Genomic DNA, 12,038 nt, shown 5'->3' on the forward strand with positions numbered 1-12,038 from the left:
TCCAGGGGATGGGAGGGACAGAGAAGGACCCAGACAGAAGATCAGACACAAACCTATTCATAAAGTCCATAATGAGGTGCTGAGCACACGGCATTACACCTGACAAATTCATCACATGAAGATAGAAAGGAATAAAACAGCTCCAGATTAATTGCAGGGCATGAGAATATGTTCAGTGTCATCTTAAACTTGGTGAGATTAATTTTCCTGACAGCTTGTTTAAAAGGAAAGTGGGCTATACAATTAAAAGAAGTAAAACCCTCACAGATGGCCTATTGCATGACCAGCGGAGGGTATCTTTCAAGCTTCTCACCTACCTGCATGTCAGCGTTTCCCAGAGGTTTTTATGCCTCCAGCTCTTTCCTTTGGCCGTGGAGCCACAAAGGGGCTTTCAGGCACTGATTTTGGCAAAATGGCAGTCTTAGATGCAGATTTCTTGATTCAAATATTCGTAACACTTGCCTACAAAGCACCAAGTGCAAATCAGCACTGTATAAACTGGAGTAATAGAAAAGCCAGGCTGTTAATCTTCATAACGTGCCTCTCAGTGGGGATTTCACTTTAATGTTATTTGCATTAAATATGATACCGAGTGCTGGATATGCAGTTATAAATAAATTAAAGGCCATATTTAAGTCAAACACTGTCCCACTGTTGACTGCAGACTCAAGCGTGAGAGCTGTTAACAGTGGACCATACAGATTTGGTCGGCTGCCTGACTTGCTGGAGGAAATGGTAGTGGCAAGTTCCATCACTGGTGCCCTGAGAAACTCATTTTGGGGGGCAATTAACCCCCTTAGTGGGGTTTGTAGTGTCAGCCCAAATTCTAGTAGTGCTGGCTGTATTGTGGACACTTTGGCTCGGACAGAATAGAGTATAGGTTTGCTGGAGCTGATGTTAAGCAAAACACCTCAAGTGCATCGGTCTTTTCATTTGATATATAAACATCTTAATTATAGCAACATAGTCAGCCTTGCTCTTCTGGCAATAAGGAAAAAAACGTTTGTGCTAAACTGCACGGAGATGAATTCATCATGTATTTTAGGCAAATAACTGAAGGAAACTGCTCCTGGCCTCAGAGTACATGAAGTGATAGATGGGTTCAACTGCATAAAAGTCAAAGAGCTGAAGCTTTTGATGATGAAAATTAAAATCCCTGGAGTAAACACAGGGTGTTCCAGCGGCGGGACCATGACTCCTGTGGCACAAGCCCTTTGGGGAAGAGCTGTGGGGCCGAGCTCTCCTCCCTCTCCCTGGTACATCTTGCCTGCGGCTGAGCTCAGAGGAGCAGCGAGGGCGCGAGCACGGCTGGTGGCATGGACACAGGGGCTCGGCTCCTGCCACACAAACTACACCTGCTTTCTACCTGGCCCCTCAGCGGTCAGTGGCCTGAATTCAGGAGGAGATTTGGGCAGTGGGTGTTGGGGCTTTGTCCTGGGAAACACTTACCCATCACCCTGAGAAATGTCGTGCTCCCTGCAAACCTTGCCACAGCAGCAAGCAGCTGCATGGCTGCCAGCACTGTGATTTTTATAGAGTCAGGCAGTTTGCAAACTATCGTGCTCCTTGCAAACCTTGCCGCAGCAGCACGGCTGCCAGCACTGTGATTTTTATAGAGTCAGGCAGTTTGCAAACTATTAAGAAATGGGAGTTGTGCTGGCCCCCTTGCTCCATGGTGGGGGAGGATTTGGACCCTGGGCTGGAGGAGGGCAAGGTGGGCACGACCATCTGAGCGCAGGAGAGAAGGGTTTGGGGTTATTCTGGTTTGCTTCAAACCTGCTAATAGCTGCCAGGAACAGCCGTGGTTTCCGTGGCAGAAAACAGTGTGGCAGCACGGATGTGAAATGTCCCTCCACCCCAGGACACAAATTAGACCACAAATATTTGGAGGAAGGTACACGATCAATGCAACATCACACCACATTTCTGTGCCCTCCTGGGCTGCCTGGTACTACCAAGCTCACTAATCCGTTTCTAACCCTCTAAGCAGCTTTCAGACCCTGCTAGCTTATTTTTAACCAACCTGCTACAAAACCACAAACCCGATACCTTTGCTCTCCCCTCCCACTCCCCACGCTCTTCTTACGGATTTTATTCACGACAACGGTGCAGGCATGAGGCTGTACCTGTACCTCCTCTTGTACTGCTGAGGACGGGAGTAAAGAAAATTCAATTAGACGTTCAGGGGAGAAAATAAAGCGTACCCCAAAGGGGCAGTGAACTTAGCGGTTACTTTATTGCTGCTTTTCCCCAGTGTCTTTCTCTGTCGCAGCTCGTCTCTGCCTCTCAGAGCCTCAGGTATTACAGGATTTGTTTCCTGGCACGGCTTGGTCTCCAGGCTGGACCAGGACTACCAGGCTGGCCCTGTGCCCTGCTCCACTGGGCTGCTGCATTGTGATATGCTTTCTGACCAAATCCCTGCACATCTTTTTGCCCTTTTGAGGGATTTTCCACCCTGCAGCTCTCCTGCGCTGGCTGGGAAGCACCTGTGAGCTGCCAAAGCGGTATGAAGGAGACCAAGCTCAGGGCAGAGTTTGTCCCTTGGGTTAGTGACCGCAGTCTATTAAGTGCTTGGGGCATAAACGTCACCCCATCATTGTATCTTGAGGTCAAATATCTATTTATTAGCCTGAACCTATATTTCTCCTTCCTCCTACAGTGCTTTATCACACTTCACACACTTGGAGTTAAGGAACAAGTAAGTATGACAATGTCATAAGCCCATGACTGACAGTGATAAAAAACGAAATGTGGGCTTTAGGGAGGGAAACTCAATTCTATGAGTTTCTCTTTTGAATGAAATGAGTATATTAAAATGTATAAATTGTCCCCATGAGGATAAAATGTAAGGTCTTTGCAGGAGGAATCAATAGAGTGATGCGAGTAATGAGCTAAACTTTCCCAGTGGCTGTGTGAGCTGCATTTTTATAAGATGGTTTTCAAAAAATCATAGAATAGGAGGGAAAAGCAGGTTAATTTGGTATTGAACATACTCAAATAGTTATGGACTTATTAAACAAGTTCTCCGAGGGAACAAGGTGATATGACAGCCCTACCAAGTACTGAGACCACATTTATTCGGTTCAGCACTGCAGACCTGCATTGTTCTTGATTATGTTACAATTAATAGGATGTGGCATTGCAGTGACTGTATTAATTAGCTCCTTGGAGTCCTGATCAAAAATAGGGGTCTGCTGAGCTAAATGCCATCCTGCATCAAAGCGTTCATAGCTGATACGCAGCAGGTCTTTGCTCCACAGGTCTGGGTGAAGCTCATTAAGTTGGTAGACCCCCTTCTTCAAGGCTAAAGGAGGAAGAAAATGAGATGGTTAAGGGATGAGATTGCTCCTCCTGCTGCTAGACACCGTGCAAAGCCTTGAGCAGCAGCGCTGAGGCAGCAGGTGAGCATCCATCAGGCTGAGCCTGCAAGGGCAGGAGAGGACCCATCAGCAGGGCTGAGTTGCCCAGGAAGAGAAGGCAACCAGCACATCCATTGCATGGCAGAAACCAGAGCAAACAGACTGTAACTTTCTCCTGGAGTCCCACTGCCTGCTCAGAAAATAGAGGTCCGTGCATTGGCTCTGTAAGCCAGTGTGTATCAGAGAAGACAACCTTGTGTTAGCCCTTTCTTTTGCAATGGAAACCATCCTGCAGGCTCCAAAAGTCAGGCAAGTGCTCCAGGCAAAGGGACAGCGGGTTTTCATTGGCCCCAAAGAAACAGTACCTGGACAACTTATGATATTTTAACATATGACAGTTCCAAACACACCTGGTGTCGGCGGGAGGCAGGGCTTGTTGGCACATCCAAAGCGTTGCACTCAAGTGTGATCTCTCCTGGGATCATTCAGCAAGTGGGAAGGCATGGAAAGATTAAACCAGATCCACCCTGAGTCCCTGAAATGAAGGTCCTCAGGCAGCTTCCAGGATCCCGGGAGTCTCTTGATGGGCATACCACGTGCTAAGGGAATGTTTGCCAATCTCCTTCACTTCCTCTGGAGGAGGAACAAATCTCTTGAAGCGAGGTAAACCATTCGCTTCAAGAGTGCAAGTAGGCTGTAACAGCAGTGGCCCTAAATTTCTTCTTTATTATCTAGAGGGAGTAATAATTGGCAGGAAAGTACCAGAAGGTATTTTCAAAGAGAAGGGAAAATGCTGAAATGAGGCTATGTACCCAGTCCTGACTAGGCTGCCTGTTCCTCTTTTATATATTTAGGAATTCGCTTGGCAAAGAGACATCTGGAAGGTTTTATAAAGGGAGATTTACTGCACAGGGTTCAGCATCTGGGGAGATGTATAGCCACAGGTTGGGTGTAAATCATGGAGGGGAGCCGGCGCGCAGGGAGGCTGCCCGCGAGGACGGCGAGGGGCTGCTCCGCCAGAGCCGGCAACGTGGCCACAAGCAACGCCACCAAACCCAGGGCACGTCCCCCGGCTTAGCTGTCACTCCGATGCCTCTCTGATTTACTCATACTGAATATGCTTTTCGCTCTGTATGTGGCTTTACAGTTTAGAGGTACTCCCACGTTTTTCATGAGCACTTTGCATAAAAGAGATGCTTTTTTCCCCCTTTCAGATACTAAAGACTTTGTGAAAGTTTACTTTTTTTACTTTTTTTTTGTTTCCCATTTCCACTAGGAAAATCTCATCTCTTTGATTTCTGTCTTCAACTGACAATTGTCTCTAGTCCCTGAGAACTTAAAAGCTTCAAAGAAACCTCACTGAACTTTCTCTCTCACAAAAAAAGTTCAGTTAAAAAGACCTTGTTCATTCTATTATTTTTTTTTCCCTGGGAGAAAATGAGCCCCCATGAAGCCATTCCCGGCAGCGCACTCTCTGCACTGAGCATTACTGAAGTGAAAAAGCCAAGGGAGACGAGAAGTAAATCTCACATGCTCGAACCACCTGTGGGTGACCGGCTCCTCCAGCCCATCAGACGTACCTTCTCCGAAGGCCGAGGATGAGAGTAACGTTCCCCGGCAAGGTACAGCCCTGCCCACAGCATCCCCTGTCCCAGCAGGAGCAGGGGGGAGCCACAGGTTTCTGGTACCCCAGGGAGGGAGGAGGAGGGTGAACTTCCATGCACAGATGCACCAGGAGGGCACTTGGGCATAGGGATATAGAATTGTCTCACCGCTATTTCCCTCCCATCCACGGAAAATTTAACAAAAGATACTTTGAATGCAGGAAAATACTGGGAACAAACCAGCAGCTCAGAAATTTCTGCTACCCTGACGGGGTTAGTACTCCATCACCATCACCTTTTCTAAACCAGTCCCAAGCACTTGTTTCCTGAATAATTCATCAGCTCAACTGATTTATCATCAGCTTTTTTTTTAATCCCACACCTAAAACGCTTTGAAATTGAATAGAAAGAATTGAATAGAAGAAATGGCATCCATGGGAGGCAAAACGTGGGGGCTGCTGTTAGTGGAGCATGATGAGTTAGCTGGCCCTCTCCCCCAAGAGCTTCATTTAAGGGAAAAAAACCCAAACCTTTCCAAGTGATCACACCCTCACACAAAATTACAGAATGGAGCTATTCAGCCCAGCCTGGGCAGGGGACGGCACAGGTGCTTGGTGCCTGCAACCAGGCAGAGGAGCAGCGCATGGTCTCGTGCCCATGTCTCACTCAGGTCCCTTTCCATGGCAGGGCTCATGCAAGTGCAGTTGGTCTGTCCCTCATCCTCCAAGGCACGTCCTGCCACCCTCCAGGCTGCAGCCTTGCAGGATTCACTCCTCATTCACAGCCAAGGAGCAGCCCTTGTGCTTGGTGCCGTCTGCACCCCGGGAAGCGAAGTGGAAGCGATGCCCAACCGTGCTCGAGGACCTCCATGCTCCCTCCGCCGTGGGGAGGGGAACTGTCAGGCCACCGGCCATTGTGACGCCAGACTGGCATTACTTATGAATCAAATTCATAATTTGCATTTCAAAGAGGTTTGGGACTAGCAAGGACACCATTTTGTTAGGGAATTTAAAAAATATCAACTCAAATTCCGTAACAAAGGCAGCAAAATTTGTCACCTGGGGAAGGGCAGCTCTTCATGAAACCAGGAGACCAGCTCACCCAGGTCCCCTGCTTGGATGTGTTCCTGCAGAGGGTGATGGGGGCCAGGAGCTGAGACTGGACTGGTCTCAGATGGTCACACCAGACAAGCAACTGCAGGGTGCTCGCATGTGCATAGAAGTAGGGAAAAGGCTAGGAAAGCTCAGAATTTATAATCTGCATTTTTCTACCATGCCAGACTGAGGGTGCTGACACCCCTGTGAGAGGGACACAGGGTATGGAGATACGGGGAGGATGGGTGTTGGAAGCGTCTCCAGCTTCACACGGCGCAAGTGGCTTATACCGGAGAGCAACCAGACAGATTGGGAATATAGTAACTCAGCTTCATCCGCTTAATGTGAGGGAAAGGAGGGATGTCAGCACCGGGGCTGTTGGGTTTGGCATCTAATGATATCTGCTTTAGAGCTAGATGGCCACAACTCTCAGACTTTCCCACCTTGTCAGCTCTGGACCCCACCACACTCCCCAGGCTCTCCAGGTACCTTTGCTCACCCGCTGTCCCGTGGCCCTCAGCAAGGGATAATTTCACAGTAGGGAAAACGCGATGGTGACACCGTCAAAGCCCGTTCTGCCCCCCATACGTCCCGTGGTGGGATGCGGCCCATCGCGTGCGCCTCGGGCAGGACACAGAAGCATTTCTAAACGTCAGGAAGCGAAAGTGCCATCTGTGAGTCTCAAGCAGATGCTGCACAGAGATGATAGTAAAAGCCTTTAAGGGAAAGGAGGGGGGAAGTAGGGAGAAGACAATTAAATAGCTGTTTTAAATGATCGGGAAGAAGATTAAAGGCAGCTGCAGGTTTTGTTTGGTTTTTTTTTTCTCTGGGAATAGGAACCACTAGATTACCTTCGTCTCTTCTGCCTTTACAAACTGCTGTTAAGAGGAAAACCTAAGAGCTAAATTGATCGGCCACACTTCCTCGTTCTTTTATGTCCAGCTGACATCTCGAGAAGGGGAAGGGAAAAGGAAATCAAGTGAATTAAAATCAATTGGGGGAAAAAAAAAAGAAATTATGTAAGAACTGGCAAAACACAGCAGGCCAAGTGCTTATATAAAGCAATGAACACAAGAGCTTATTTAATTTAGATCTAGCTGCAAGACAGACCACAGTGTAAACGGGCTGGGATTAGGCAGGCTGGGCTGTCATCATGCATATGCTGAATTAAAGCCCTGGGTGCTCTGCATAGTCCGTGGAAAAAAGGCAGCTTTTTAGGGATGCTCACGCCACCGCAGATGGGCATCCCCTCTGGGGCGGGTGTCTGTCTCCATTACTGTGGGGACGGATCCAGACACACTTGAACACCAACATCTTCATTTTCTTATCTACCCCAGGGGCTGGCAGCACCGTGACCTGACGGGACGCCTTTCGTGGGATACAGTCCTGCCCCAAAGGTGCCAATTTGTTGTGCCGCCGGAGGGGTTAGCGGCACCCCGGTGTGGGCTTCTCTGGTGGGCAGAGATCCTGTGTGTGTAGCCAAAATAGTTTTATCAGCCAGGCCCAATGGGTGGAATTATCACTGCATGGAGCTGTAGTGAGTGATTTAAAACAGTACTGTTATTAAAAGCCATAGTAGGAATTTGGCTGTGTTCTAAGGAGAAGAAATCAACTTCAATTCCTCTAGTCAACATCAGTATAAATGCAGGATTCCTGAACTGAAGCCATTGACTAATCCTGGATATGATTTTCCAGCAAACCTGGAGAGAATTCAGCCGTTAGATTTTATGGGTTGCTATTTTCGTGTACTATGGAGAGATGCTTGTCACGTTTATTTACACGGCACCACAGATCTGCCGGTGGGCAGAGCCCTGCCGTCCACAGCACCGACCGTGTGCCGTCGTGGCAGAAAGCTCATCGCACCAACCCAAGGTGCTCCTCACCGGAGGAAAGTGTAAAGGAGTGTTTGCAACATCGTGCACGAGTTAACTTTGTGGGCCTCTCAGACAAATGGGAATTGAATAGATGTTCTTGGAAGAGTGTGTAGAGAGTGTGGTAATGGATGCTGAGAGGCCAGGCTGTGCCTTGTGTCTCCCAGCTCCAACGCCTGGTCCTTCCTTCCCGTCTCCTTCAGACCTGAGGCTGTTTGGCACATTCCTTCGAAGGCATCGCAAGAAGAAATGTAGGAAGAAATAAAGCAGAGGACCTCCTTGGGCAAGCGGTTGTTTCACATGCAGAGTTATTTACTCTACAAATCATCTGAACTATGAGCAGACTTCATAAAACATAATAAACGAGGGATCTGGAGGGATAGGCGAGCTGCAGCCACGCAAGGGTGGGCTGATGCTGAGCAGAACTGGAGCAGCTGTCCACCCAAATCTGTGAGGAGGTCCCAGAGAAGTTCCCAGTTGAGTTCCCAGCTGAGTTCCCAGCTTCCCAAGGAGTTGCCCTATCAAATGAGCAACTTGGAGCTGATGGAGCTGTGACAGTTTATGGAGGCTCAGGGCCTGCTGCCATGTGTTTTAATAAATGGGTTCACACCAGCTGTCCATGCAAATAAAACATTAGCATGTGTCAGACACTATCTACCCAGGCACTCGCCATAACTTAGGGGACATTTTGCAGTTGAGCCATCCGAGCACGGACTGTGCCACGCCAGCGGGACAACACGCTGCTTTCTCTCCCGTGTTACAGGGTGGCAGAGAGCTGCCTACACCCAGGCTCCCCTTGCGTGTGTGCCCAATCCAGGCGCAATTAAAATCCTGAGATTTTAGGTCGAGGAGTTGCCTAACTCTGTGTGCTGGAACTGATGGTGCACCAGGATTGTATTTCTTTCAACTTCCCCTCTTTCCCCAGGTCCACTAAGGACCTCTCCAGAAAAGAGGTACAAAGGTAAGAAAGCAAGAAGCAATAAAGGAAAATTTATTTGCGCAGCCATCTGGCCATTAAAATTAAGACCTTTTTGAAAGACAGGGCTGAGAGTGTATGGTGCTAACGGCACGCAGGGCAGCGCCTGGTGGGGTGGGACACTCAGCAGGGTCCTGTTTCGGGGGAGCTGGCCCCAGAGCCGACAGCAAGGCTGTGAAGGAACCAAACCCACCGACCCACAAGCGAACAGAGGAAGCATCTCGTTCTGCCTCGGAGCTTTCTTATCTGTCGCTGCCACAACAAGTAGCTTTTAAAACCTCCTCCAGCTGAAGTGGCATGAAAACATGAATTTACTTACATGGGGATGGCTTTAAGAGGTGTTTAATTTATGTGGAAAAAAAACCTAAAATTGGCTGCAGTGTGGTTTAGAGGATGTCTGCCAGTTAAAGTGTTAACTAGACCTAAATAATGTGGCTATAATGGACTTATTCCTGCTACCAGACCGCATGCTGATGCCAATATTCAAACCAGACGTCCCTGACTGACAGAAGTAACAAGCAAGCTTGGCAATGAAGAATATATAAGAAACCAGATTCACAGGCTGATTTAAGCAGCTGCAAGGATAGTGATAAACAAAGCTGGGAAATAGCCTGTTCTAAAGAATGAAGCATCAGAGGCCACACAGAGCTCACATCTCGATGGCACGAGGTGAGAGGTGCAGTGCCTGGCCGTCTTGATCGTGGTGACACATGGTGACACCCTGCAGAACATCTCACTTATTGCTCTTCCTGCTTATCATTACGTGCTGCGCTGAGCAATCTGTAATTACTAGAAGAATATCAGTAATTACTTCTCACAGTTGTTGTGAAGCTTAAGTGGTACAAGTTAAGTAATATGAGCAAGAATCAAATATGCCGAGTGTTGTTTGAATAGTTATTTTTCTTTTTATAAGGAAACCTGACTGTTCACACACAGTCTAGTTTCACTCAGAAATGTCCATTAAAACTTAAATATTCAAAGCAAGTAGTGAGGGACTTTTGCAAAAAGAGAGATGTTAAATTAATACGCTCAAATATTCATCCTGGGAAGCTTGTTTCAGTCCAGGGAGGAATGTTCTCCTGCAATGATCCAAGCAGAACCATTGCTCACACTGGGCTCTTAGTCTATAAATGGTTACAGTCGCTCTGTTCTGGGACTGGCTTTCAATCAGTCAACAAATAAAACCTCCTGGAGGACTAATGGCTTCCAAAAAAAATCCCGATTTGCTTTAGACAGTTTGCCAAACAGGAAGAGGAGTGAAATACGTTGAGTGATTTATTACAAGTGATTTGCCAGCTCGAGCAAGTGCATCATTGCTCTGCTTAATTTGAAGACAGAAAATGAACGCAAAGAGATGCAAAGACCTGCTCTAAAGCAGCTTGAATCCACTGCGAAAGACCAGGGCTCCAGATTTCCGACCAGCAAGACCTTTGCACGTCACTCTCCACATTACCACTGCCCTTTCTTTCACAGGTCTTCCATTATTTGTCTTTTTTTAAACCTCTGCACAGCTTACGACGTGAGAATGCCCGCTCACACGCTGTGCAATGGTTTCCATTAATGCACTTCAAACCTGACTTGCAGCTGCTTTGCTTATTCACTCTGGAGCCTTCCCAGGTCCAGGGCCCTGCATCACGTTGTGTGCTGCTTCCCTGTGCTCGGAGGAACGGAGCGAAGCCATTATACAACCTTCCTATCTTAGCAAATCTACTTTTGTAGCCAGATCCCCTGAGAAGGAACAGTATGGTGGTTTTTGTTTTTTTTTCTTCCCGCAACAGCTGGCTCCTTTTTACTTTTAAATTAATTCACAAGTGAAATAAAAAAAACAAAACAAAACATGAGGAAAAGCCCCCAGGTGAACTTCACATACAGTGCATTCGTGTCTGCCTACTTCTTACTTGGGTAACAGGGTAAGGTATAGCCTGGATAATAGCAAGACTGTAAAATGTGTTGAGAATTGTTTAAACTATAATCTCCAAAGGCATGGCTAGGAAATAATCATCTCTTTTTAGCCGTATCACATTAACGATGAGCGTCAGTTTAATCCTAAGAGGAAGATCACTGGAAATAATGCATTTCAGCCACATTGTTCTCAAATCAGATGGCTCACGGCTCCTTAGAGAGTAGAGAATTTGGGCTAAGTACACTGGGCTGCCACTGACAAAATCTACAAGGCACCTACATGAGAAACAGAGCCCCCACCATCTCAAGATGAGAGTTAGGTATCAAGACAACATGCAGAGGGAGTCCAGTGCTTCTGTGTGGGGTGGATTTTCGTTTACTGGACCAGTCCAGGGGGAAAATTGGAGAGACATGTCCAAACATCTACAGGCTCTGGGCTTAAATCTAACTGCATGTACCCTCGCCCACTTTTAGTGGGAGAAATGATTCTGACTTGTTTCCATTTAAGTTGGATGTTCCCTTTAACTGTGGGAACATCTCAAAGGCATTAGTACACATGCAGCTTTAAATTCTAATTGGTTGCTGATTAAACCCACCTGAAATTCATGTTCAAAATAAAAGATTGAGAAGCTATCGCATGCAAGCCTAGCAGCAAAGGGACTATGGAGATTGGTGTCTTGCTCTTTCTGTCTCTCCTCCCATGTCTCTTACATTTTTCAAGCCTAATGCTCCAGTAAACAAATGCCTCAACCCCTCAGAGCACTGGAGCGCAGCAAGTGTTGATGCTGAAATCCTTTCCACGCATGGGAGTGTTAGATTAAGCAGTATGTGGGGACCAGCAAAGCCTTTCTGAAGTCAGGAGGGGTCTGCTAGTTAAACCAGCTATGGATTTCCCCCAAACAGCAAAAAAACCCCAGCCTCTGGCTTTGAAGATGCAGTTCCTTTTCGGATGCCTATGCTGCACCTCCTTCCCAAAACTTTCTGAAATTAGGATCTGTCAGTACACAGAGGAAATGGGCTCTGGATCAACCCAAGAAACCGGGAGAGGGGGAGAGATGGTTTTATTTCCCTCGATCTTGCTGGCCGCTTTCCAGCAGAAGGAAAGGAGATGCAGAAGATGCAGAGAAAAGGTGGAAATGTGTGGTTTTTCTGGCGATGAACTGCCACGTTTGGGGAGGACCCCAGCATCCCCGGTCCGCGGCTCCCCGGCCGAGCGAGACGGCGCCGCACGG

At 47.6% G+C, this 12,038-nt stretch overlaps 1 protein-coding gene across 1 annotated transcript in view; it reads right to left on the minus strand.

Moving 5' to 3' along the window:
- The window catches only part of NTSR1 (neurotensin receptor 1), a 60,637-nt gene that overhangs the window by 47,063 nt on the left and 1,536 nt on the right, over positions 1-12,038 (minus strand). The window lies entirely within an intron of this gene.

This window comes from Aptenodytes forsteri, unplaced genomic scaffold (genome assembly GCF_000699145.1).
Source record: "Aptenodytes forsteri isolate BGI_AS27 unplaced genomic scaffold, ASM69914v1 Scaffold47, whole genome shotgun sequence".
Lineage (NCBI taxonomy): Eukaryota > Metazoa > Chordata > Aves > Sphenisciformes > Spheniscidae > Aptenodytes > Aptenodytes forsteri.